Source organism: Triticum dicoccoides, chromosome 5A, assembly GCF_002162155.2.
Source record: "Triticum dicoccoides isolate Atlit2015 ecotype Zavitan chromosome 5A, WEW_v2.0, whole genome shotgun sequence".
Lineage (NCBI taxonomy): Eukaryota > Viridiplantae > Streptophyta > Magnoliopsida > Poales > Poaceae > Triticum > Triticum dicoccoides.
Genome location: NC_041388.1, coordinates 89,233,322 through 89,245,124, shown reverse-complemented (window position 1 = coordinate 89,245,124; position 11,803 = coordinate 89,233,322).

Sequence of the window (11,803 nt, the reverse complement as noted above, 5' to 3'; positions counted from 1 at the left end):
AGTGGAGAGCAATCCTCCCACTCGGGGGCTTAACTGCAGTCCAGTACTCGCCTAAGTTCTCTCACTGGGAGACTTAGCTGTAGTCCGGCACTCGCCTAAGTTTGAAAAAATACTACCGAGTGGAGAGCAATCCTCCCACTCGGGGGCTTAGCTGCAGTCCAGTACTCGCCTAAGTTCTCTCGCTTGGAGATTTAGCTGCAGTCCGGCACTCGCCTAAGTTTGAAAAAATCCTACCGAGTGGAGAGCAATCCTCCCACTCGGGGGCTTAGCTGCAGTCCAGTACTCGCCTAAGTATCTGAAAATCCTACCAGTTGTGAGCCAGCCTCCCACTTGGAGGCTTAGCTGTAGTCCAGTACTCGCCTAAGTACGAAACACATCTGAATCCTTAAGGACGACGAGGTGCAGGTCGACTGCCACCTTCTCCGTGAGAGCTTCGCCACAAATACAATGTGCGCTCCATCCTGCTCTGCAGTAACAAGGTGCAGGTCGACTGCCACCTTTTCCTTGAGAGCTTCGCCACAAATACAATGTGCGCTCCGTCCCGCTCTGTAGTAACAAGATGCAGGTCGACTACCACCTTCTCCTTCGGAGCTGCGCCACAAATACAAAAGTTGTCTCGAATGAAGAACGATTCCCACTCGACGGGGGATTCATGAAGATATTTAACGATAAACCAAGTTCAGATAAACCCTAAAGGTTCCGGACCACAGATCGAAGTGCTCGGGCTTTCAGCCCGAAAGAGTTTAACGGTTACAAAAACCACTCGGCATCCCGAGGCAAATTTAAGGTGAGGCATAAAAGTTTGTTCACTCCGCGGGAGGAGGACTAGCAGGCTCGATGAACTCGTCTAGGTCGACGCCGTCGGCGATCCGAGTGGCTGCAGCGATGAAAGTCTCCATAAAAGATCAGAAGTCATGCTTCTGGGTGTTGGCGACCTTGATTGCCCCTAGCTTATCTTGACGCACCTCCTTGCAATGGACGCGAACCAGAGACAGGGCCACATCAGCTCCACACCGGGCAGAAGATTTCTTCCACTCCTGCACTCGATCAGGGATTTCGTTAAGTCCAGTCATCAGGGACTCGAGATCATTCTGGGGCGTGGTCTCTGGCCAAAGTGCCGGGTCGATCCGCGACATGGCGACCTTCAGTCGAGCCAAGTAGTCCACGACATCGTCGATGCGGGATTCCAGTCGGAGCAGATTCATGGCAGTTTCATCTTTTACGAGAGAATTGATTGGGTCCAAACCTGGCTCAATCCGCCCAGTCTCCTCCTCGAAGTTCTGGCAAAACTCTGCATTCACGATCCAAGGATAAGTCAATTTTCGTACACTGAGTCGACATAAAAAAATCAGTCGGAACAAAATGTGCATCTTCAAGCTTGATGAACAACTTCTTGGCAAGGCTCCTCAGATAGCTCTCCGGATCGTCCCTCCTGCGAGCAATGCTTTCCATCTTCTCGCCCAGGATGAGATTCTCCTTCTTCCAGCGCGAGCACTCCTTGTTGGCATCATTCAGAGCAGATTTCAGCCTGGTATTCTCTTCTTCCAACTGGCCGACCGAAGCCAGTTTCTGTTCAGCTAGAGCGGTTCTGTCGTCAGCCTCCTTTCGAGCAGCATCCAAATCCTAATCCTTCTTCGCCAGAGCTTCTCTCAGTTTTTCTACAAAGAAATGATGCCTGATTCAGAAAGAGCAGAAGGGTACTCAAGCCTAAGACAGAGCAGTCGACAAATTCGTTTTACCAGTGGCGTCGTCCTTGACCCTTTGCAGCTCTGTCTTGGCCAGCTCCAAGTCAAGGTTTAGTTGGATCTGCTGTTTCTCCAAGTCAGCAAAGCGAGCTCCAAGATCACAAGATTTCTGAAATCAAAGGGGAGAAGTTATTTTTACAGCGAAAAACAACAAAGTCAATAAGTACTAAGGCTACGGTCGACTGCCCACAGTCCACCATAGCCTCGAGGACTACACCCAGTGGGTGCACTTTGCGTTCCCCCACCGGTTCTGATCCCACTCGACCGGCCCGCCGGAGTCGAGTGCAGGGAGTAAAAAAAGAAGAAGAGAGAAAGAACTCAGACCACGGTCGACTGCCAGTAGTCGACCGCGGTCTCGGGGACTACACCCAGTGGGTGCACTTGGCGTGCCCCCACCGGTTCTGACCCCACTCGACCAGACCGAGTGGAAGAGACAAACTATCAGTTCGGTTTACACTCGACAAAATACAAAGACTACAGTCGACTGCCCGTAGACCACCGTAGTCTCGGGGACTACACCCAGTGGGTGCACTCAGCGTGCCCCCACTAATTCAAAGTTCAATCAATGCACCCAGTGGGTGTACTAACGCAAAGATTTTCGGAGCAAAGATTTTCGGAAAGAGTCTTCAGATATCATATCCTAACAGAACAAGCGGCGACCAACTAACCTGAACGTTGCTTTGGAGAGCTGAGCTGGCGTCGTAGGCAGCTTGACTGGCGTCCCGCACCATCTTCATCTTCTCCATCATGACGCCCGCCTGGCGTATAGCTTCCCTGGCAGCATTCACTTTGTCTTCTGGGACATGATGGGTCGCAAAAACTGAAGGTGGGTCGACAGGGGCCTAAGCAGTCGACGAAGAAGGCAAGGCACTCGACAGTGGCACGGCGAAGGTAACAGAACCCCGATTGGCGTCACCAGTGTCCTGAACGACTGGTTCCGCCCTCGGCGTCGACTGTAGCGCCTCGCTTACAGGAGCTTGCCTATTCTTCCTCGTCAAAGACCTCTCGGGCTCTTCATCATCATCGGGGAGGTCAATAATGTTGGGAGCTATGCAAAGTTCAATTGCCAAAATCACATCACCCAATGATGCACATTGCAGTTGAATCGACCGAACAAAGACAGTATGGCAGAAATCATACCCAGATTAGAAGTGACCGCATCCTCCATCACCTCATCATCATCCCTGTAAGCTGAGGTCCCGGAAGTGATAGCGCCGACGGTTCCAAAGTTCGTCTAGTTAAAACAAGAAAAACAAACAGCGCGGAGCATCGAGTGAATACAAAGAGAGACACTCACGCGGAAGCGACGGGGATATCAATCTTGATCTTCGGCAACGCCTTCCGAGTCTTCGGCTCTGCAACTTTGGGGTGCTTTGGCGCCTTCTCAGTCGGGGTTGGTGAAGAGATCCGAGGACGCTTCAAAGACTGACCAGCCTGAGCAGTTGCCTTTTCGCGGGCGCTCGGTCGTTCTTGGTCAAGCTTGGATCACCTCTCCCTGCGAGGGGGCGACTCGACTTCTTCTCCATCGCTTGAGTCGTCGCTTCCTCCATCCCCTTCACCGTCGGAAGTCCACTCGCCACTGTCGCCGCCACTCACCTCGCCTTCCAGAGCTTGCTCTTGCTCTCCGTTGGGCATTGAATACATTTCAATAATGGCCTGAAAGAAAGCAGGGAGAACAAAGTCAGTCAACGCGGTATAGGCAGTTGCGCGAGCGAATTCAGATTACAAGCAAAAACTCAGAATCAGACCTTCTCTGGTGCATGAGACTGGTCGAATGGGGGAACTCTCCTGGCTCCCCTGGGGTTATCCTTGTTTCCGGTAATGCCCGACAGCCACTTCTCCAGTGTGTCGTCATCGACCTCCTCCGGGTGAATCCGAGTGGAGTCTTCAAGACCCGAATACATCCACATCGGATGGTCTCGGGCTTGAAGAGGCTGGATGCGCCGCTGAAGGAAGACCTCCAAGAGATCCATACCGGTGACCCCGTCACGGATAAGCTGGACCACTCGCTCGACCAGCACCCTCACCTGCGCTTTCTCCTCCGGGAGCACCTTCAAAGGGGATGGTTTCCTCACTCGGGCCATGGTAAAGGGAGGGAGGCCAGTCGACTGCCCTGGCATCGACTGGTCTTTACAGTAAAACCAGGCCGACTGCCATCCGCGAACCGAGTCGGGAAGAATCATGGCTGGAAAGGAGCTTTTCCCTCTCATCTGGATACCAAGACCCCCACACATCTGGATCACTTGAGTCCTCTCATCACTCGGATTAGCCTTTTTCATTGTCTGGGAGCGACAAGTGAAAATATGCTTGAAAAGACCCCAGTGAGGCCGGCAACCCAGGAAATTCTCACACAAAGAAATGAAAGCGGCGAGATAAATGATTGTGTTGGGAGTAAAATGGTGGAGTTGTGCCCCAAAGAAGTTCAGAAATCCTCGAAAGAAAGGGTGAGGAGGTAAGGAAAATCCACGGTCGACGTGGGTGGCAAGAAGAACGCGCTCACCCTCCCGGGGTTGCGGCTCGGATTCCTTCCCCGAAAGCCGCGCCGAGTCATAGGGGATCAGCCCTCCCTCGGCCAAGTCGTCGAGGTCTTCTTGGGTGAGCTTCGAGTGGATCCAGTCGCCCTGGATCCAGCCCTTTGGCAGGCCGATTCGCGAGGAGGATCTGCCCCGACTGGTCGCCTTCCCCTTCGACCTCGCCGTCGCCTTCTTTGCCCGCTCTAGAGCCGCCGTCTTCTCCTTCTCCATCGTTGCCGGCGAGACGCGTACGGAACGGTGGCGCTAGGGCGAGAGCGAGCGCAGCGGAGGAGCGTGAAGAGGAGAAGAGATAATGGGGACGCATTGTTCGGGAGACCTCGGTCCAACGCCTTATATGAGGCCGCTTCCGAGTGGCTGACTGGTAGGCCAGGGCGGTTCTGTCAAATCCCGTAACAATCGCGCGCGCGATACATGGCGAAAAAGGTGGCGCGGGGATCGAGGCGGCTCCGCTCTATCCCATCCGATTACTGCAGCCTCTCCCGTCCCGCGCGCTTCCCAAAATTCGGATCCCACGAAATCTGCGGGCAGCGGAACAACTTGTCAGACCAAAGATCTCCTCCGCACCGTCACTTGGAGCCTTTCAAGTAAAGAAACTCACTCTACAAAAACCTAAGAATGGATCAAGGCGACTGGAAAGGAAGTCGCTGCCATCGCTCAGGTTCATTGATCCGAAACAAGAAATGCTCACGGCATGAAAAATGAGTCGGAGAAGTGCTCAATCCCTTTCCCACTCAAACCTCGATCCATTCGGGGGCTAATGATGAAGCTATGTACCTAGGGTAGGGGCATGGACCTGTCCAAACTGACCTACCCAAGGACATCTCCAGAAGAAATCATCTTTCAATCGACTTGGAGGTGTTCCACTCGACAGACTCGAAGATACTCGACCAAGAAGCAACCACTCGACCAAGACCAAGCCACTCGACAGTCAGGAGACCTAAAGGCACTCCGCATGCTAACGGTCGGTTATTAAGTAGCTTTTATGGTCATCATAGCACTTTATTACTAGCGTTACCAGTAACGCCCTGCCTTAATGTACATTGAACCCTTTGTAACATGGGCTGGCTGGGGTCCTGGCGCACTCTATATAAGCCACCCCCCTCCTCCGTGACAAGGGTTCGCACCCCTGTAATTCATACACGCATAATCCAGTCGACCGCCTCCGGGCTCCGAGACGTAGGGCTATTACTTCCTCCGAAAAGGGCCTGAACTCGTAAACCTTGCGTGCTTACAACTTCTCCATAGCTAAGATCTTGCCTCTCCATACTTACCCCCCTACACTACTGTCAGACTTAGAACCACGACAGGGCGAACCATGGAGATAGGTTCAACAATTAAGGGCTCTATGGGAGCAGCCCGTTCCTTCTTGGTTTTCCGCTTCTTCTTGGAGGGAGCAGCAGCAGAGGCTTCAGGATGTTTCCTCTTTCTGGCTTCAGCCTCAGCAGTCCTCGTCTTCTTCAGTTCTGAAGTGGTAGACCTGGCTTTTGGCTTCGAGCCAGTCATGCTGGTTGGGAAGACAATGGGATGTGCTTCCTGCCTTGGTGTGTCGGGTTCGGCCATAGCGGGCTTCTTCTTCTTCTGCTTTGCAGTCATCCTGGGGTCGATGCCAGGACGCCCAAGGGCCTTGCGCTTCTCAGCCTCATTGTAGGCTTGCACACACTTGTCAGCCAGGCTCTTCATGCGCTCACGAGAACCTTGAGCTTCTTCACGCTTCTTGAGAAAGGCTTCTTTGAGCTCGTGCAGCATGATCTTGAAGTTCTTGACCTCTTGCACGCTGAGCTTGGCCATATGCTTCTTGAACTGAGCTTTCTCAAAGTCAATCTTTTGCTTCAGTTCGACGATGCGCTGAGCTAGAGCTAGCTCTAAAGCAATGGCGCCATGGAAGGCGACACTGAGGCCAATGGGAAGTTGCAGGTCTTCAAAGCTGAGGTTGGGCGTGTCAAACCACTCATCTATGAAGTCATGGATGATTGCCACGTCAAAGAGAGGCAAATTGTTGAAGATTTCTGCTTCTTCTTTGCTCTTGATCAGTTGCTCAAGAGCATCATCTGCAAGATCTTCATCACTGGACAGATCAATGGCATCGTTGCGCAGAATGGCAGCAGCAGTCAGTTCTTGGCTGGTGTGTGGCAGAGGCATCTTGACTTTCGGGGGCTTGGAGATACGTGACAGATCTTCAGACTGCACACTGTCTTCAGGAGGTGCAGTAGCCAGTGGCTTCGCCCGTGAGATTTTTTGTGCTAAGGCAGGCTTTGAAGCTTTAGGTTGCTTTGGCTTCTGCGGCTTTGGAGTAGGAGCTGGGGCTTCATCAGTGTCAGCATCATCATCAGAATGATCCACTTTGGCACCTTGAACTGAGATGTGAGTGATGAGGCCATCCAGGTTGTAGAAGGGCCCAACAAGATTGGGTTCAGCTTCGCGGGTGCCATCGGCACGGGGAGCAGAGGGACCAGGGTTGAAGTCTAGTCCCAATGACTTCTTATTTTGCTTCGCCGAATTCTGGGCAAACTGGAAGTTGCGCTTGAACAGATTGTCGTCACGACACCATAGCAGTGACGATGGGTCAGCATCCGCAGGCTGTGGTCCACGGACCATGCAGGGATAGAAGCCTTGTTCAATGGCTTCATCTCTGGACCTGGGTTGAAGATTTCTGTATAGGATGTCTCCCCATGGTCACTTGATGGCATTCTTCTCAGCATATTCCTTTGTCACAAACCTATACTTGAACCACTGTTCTGCCCAATATCGTTAAATCCATTGGATTCGTATCTTGCGCTGATTGTAATCCTCTTCTTGATCTGTCTTGTACAGTTCTGAGAGGTCATCGGGCAGATCTCTTGATGTTTCACCTCAACGCTTTCTGCCACCCTTCCTTGCTGATTTCTCTGCAGCCATGAACTTTAAACTGAATGGCTTCAATACGTTCAAAGGCTTCAAGGGCTTTCGCTTGCTGGACAAACATGAACTAGCTTCGGGATAATTTATATGATGTTGTAAGAATTCTGCAAATGAATGTAGACTATGAGAACCAAGGGATTCTTCCACGGACATGTACCTGTGACAGCATTAAGGTGCGAGGGAAGGGGAAGAGGTCATATGCATTCTCAGAAGATTTTGAAGATAAATCAGTTTAGAAGACATTGTCCTCATCATGCGAAGACATTCACTCATAGATAAGGAGTTGGTTCCAGATTTGTACGAATCCACGGATCAGTACAAGTGAGGAATCTAACTACTTTGTGAAGCATAAGTGAACATACTAGGCATAATATGAGATGCAGTATGAAGTGGATCCAACATGTGTGAACAGAAACTGCTTGTGGTAGAAAGTGACGAATCTATAGGATCAAAGGGACCGTAAAAAGGAAGTTTTATTTACCACACAAGGAACTGCTAGACGGAGTGGAAGAGGAGGCCGAGCAGTTCGATCGTCCGTGCCCTAACTTGGCGACGGAGGACACCTACGGCGACGGTGGAGAAGACGATGTCCGCGGCCGGCGTGAAGACGGCATCGGAGAGGTCGCGGCAGCTAAGCGCTTCGTCGCCGGCGTCGTCGAGGGCTAGCGGTGGCACTAGGGTTCGTGCGAGAGTGGAAGAAAGGATAATGCCTGTGGTAAGGCGTGTATTTATAGGGACAGGGACGACACATCGTTATTACATAGGTGCCCCTGGCGATTCACATCTGAAGAACACGTGGCCATCATGCAACATATCGGAGGTTGTTCCACGTTCCCACGCACGCCTGGATTGTCGGGTGGTCGTTCCCACTTCTCCGGGTTTCAGGTGAAGGAATTAGCATTGAAAACGGACTTAATGTTTGTCTCTGTATCTTCTGCTGACAAGGACGCAGAGAAGATATTCGACAGTTTCAATAGAATGCATATGATTTGGAGAGATAGAGTTTGAGATAGAAATCATAGAGAGGTTAGGGTCCGATCACATTCACTTAGTTCAAAAGATTCAACAAGAAGACATAGCTATAAGTGAATGATGTAGAGGACAGAACACTAGTATATATATATGATCAACATAATGAAGATAATCATGAAGACATGTTGAGATTGAAGCCAAACCAAATGTGAAGACACAGCAAATGTAACACCATGGGTAAAACACTTCAAACAGACGAATTTTGTGGTGGCGTTACCCACCGTATAGGAAGTATTAGACCCAGACACAGCGCACAATTATCGTGGCGCTCCGAAGTCAAATTCCACATTAATGTATTTACACTTAGAATGTATGTCTTCATTGATTGAAGATATACTTTACTTCGTGTGTTGCACATCTAAGTCATCAATATGCATAAGTGTTAGGATGTGTGCCTGATCACAGGACATTTGAGGATTCCAAGATATTTAGCTCACACCGTAACTTGCAAAATCTCTTCTCATCCAAGGGCTTGGTGAAGATATCTGTCAATTACTCTTCAGTGTTGACGTGTATGATATCAATATCTTCCTTCACAACATGATCTCCGAGAAAGTGATGACGAATTTCAATGTGCTTTGTCTTCGAGTGCTGAACTGGGTTGTTGGCAATCTTAATGGTGCTTTCGTTGTCGCAGTAGAGTGGCACTTGCTTCAGATAAATGCCATAGCCTTTGAGTGTTTGCTTCATCCACAGAAGCTGAGCGCAGCAAGATCTAGCAGCAATGTATTCAGATTCAGCAGTGGAGAGAGATACACAGTTCTGCTTCTTTGAAGACCAACATACAAGTGATCGTCCCAAAAAATGACATGTGCCTGATGTAGACTTGCGATCCACCTTGTCACCGGCATAATCAGCATCCGAGAATCCAACCAGATCAAACTCTGAACCCTTTGGATACCATAATTCTAGAGTTGGGGTGTAAGCCAAATATCGAAGAATTCGCTTCACAGCTAAGTGATGCGATTCCTTTGGTGCCGCTTGGAATCAAGCACACATGCAAACACTAAGCATAATATCTGGCCTAGATGCACATAGATTAAGTAAAGAACCAGTTATGGAGCGGTATACCTTTTGATCGAACTCTTTATCATTGTCGTCGGGACCCAGATGATGTTTGGATGGCATTGGCGTCGTGAAGCCTTTGCAGTCTTGCATACCAAACTTCTTCAGGCAATCTTTGAGATACTTCTCTTGAGATATAAAGATGTCGTTGCGTTGCTGACGTATTTGAAGACCAAGGAAGAACTTCAGCTCACCCATCATGGACATCTGATATTGCTCTTGCATCATATATCCAAACTCTTTACTGTATTTCTGATTGGTGCAGCCGAAGATAATGTCATCCACATATATTTGGCACACAAACAATTCACCATCATATGTCTTTGTGAAGAGAGTGGGGTCGAGGGAACCGGATTTGAAGCCTTTGCTCTTCAGGAAGTCTTTGAGTGTGTCATACCAAGCCCGAGGGGCTTGTTTGAGGCCATACAGTGCCTTGTTGAGCTTGTATACCATGTCAGGATGTTTTGGATCTTCAAAGCCAGGCGGTTGTGCAACATACACTTCTTCTTCAATCTTGCCATTGAGAAAAGCGCTCATCACATCCATTTGCTATAGAAGTATGTTGTGATGATTTGCATAGGCCAGAAGTATGCGTATGGCTTCAAGTCTAGCCACAGGAGCAAATGTTTCATCGAAGTTAATCCCTTCAACTTGAGTGTATCCTTGAGCAACGAGACGAGCTTTGTTTCTGACAACTTGACCATGCTCATCTTGCTTGTTGCGATATATCCATTTGGTGCCTATTATATTGTGCTTCCGAGGATCAGGACGCTTAACCAGTTCCCATACATTATTCAGCTCAAAATGTTGAACAAGTGAGTGGACCTGGTGCATTGATAGTATCGATTATTCTCTCAATCTGCACTTCATTTGCAACACGAGGATGTACAGGACGAAGATTTTGCTCTTGCTGATCATTGTCATTGTTAGAGGGATTGTCTTTAGGCTGAGCATTATCTTCAGGTTGATCAGGTGCGGAGACGATAAGTCCTTCTTCGGGTTGAGCTTCAGAAGGTATGATTTCTCCAGTTCCCATAAGTTTGATTGATTCACTGGATGGAACTTCATCTAGAACATTTGGCAGTTGCTCTCTTTGTGAGCCGTTAGTTTCATCGAACCGCACTGTTTCAACCACTTTGTAATGAAAGAGACTGAAGACTCTGTAGGAGTGCGAATCCTTTCCATATCCAAGCATAAAACCCTCATGTGCTTTTGGTGCAAATTTTAAAGTGTGATGTGGATCCTTGATCCAGCACTTGGCACCAAATACTCTGAAGTAACTGACATTTGGCTTCTTGTCAGTAAGGAGCTCATAGGATGTCTTGTTCAGAAGCTTGTGAAGATAAACACGGTTGATGATATGGCATGCAGTGTCAATGGCTTCAGGCCAGAATTTTCTTGGAGTCTTGTATTCATCAAGCATCGTCCGAGCCATCTCAATAAGTGTTCTATTCTTGCGTTCGACGACGCCATTCTGCTGTGGCGTGTACGGAGCTGAGAATTCGTGTGTGATGCCCAAAGTATCAAGATATGTATCTAGGCTAGTGTTCTTGAATTCAGTGCCATTGTCACTTCTGATGTGCTTTATCTTGGCGCCATAGTTGTTCATTGCTCGATTGGCGAAGCGTCTGAAGACATCCTGCACTTCAGTCTTCTAAAGGATTATATGCACCCAAGTATATCTTGAATAATCATCAACAATGACAAAGCCATAAAGACAAGCAGTAGTAGTAAGAGTTGAGTAATGAGTGGGACCGAAAAGATTCATGTGTAGCAGTTCGAAGGGTTGAGTCGTTGTCATGATTGTCTTCGAGGGATGCTTGGCCCTCGTCATCTTTTCTGCTTCACAGGCACCGCATAAGTGATCCTTCTTGAACTTGACGCCCTCGATGCCTATGACATGCTTCTTCCTTGCAAGGGTGTGGAGGTTCCTCATGCCAGCATGCCCTAGCCTTCGATGCCAGAGCCAGCATTCAGAAGCTTTTGCTAGAAGACATACTGCAAGTTGTGGTCCTGCTGAGAAATCTACAACATACAAATTATCTTTTCGATACCCTTCAAACACTAGAGACTTGTCAGGTTCTATTAGTACAAGGTAACGATATTTTCCAAACATCACAATCATGTTTAAATCACAAAGCATTGAGACAGACATTAAGTTGAAACCAAGGGATTCAACAAGCATGACTTTATCCATGTGTTGATCCTTTGAGATTGCAACTCTACTTTAGACCCAATACCTTGCTTTTACCAGTGTCAGCAAATGTGATGTGACTTTTGTCTGATGGACGTAAGGTTGAGTCCATGAGAAGGCTTCGCTTGCTAGTCATGTGATTTGTACACCCACTATCAATAATCCATTCTGAAGCAGCTGGTGTCGTACCCTACAGTGCAGTTAGGGGGATAGGCTTCACGAAGAGAATTGTGAAGCAAAAACATTTGACGAACCAGTGAATTATTAAAGCTTAAATCGAGATTAGGACAGATAGAGCAAGTTGCAAGCGATTCAGAAACAAAGTACATAGTAAG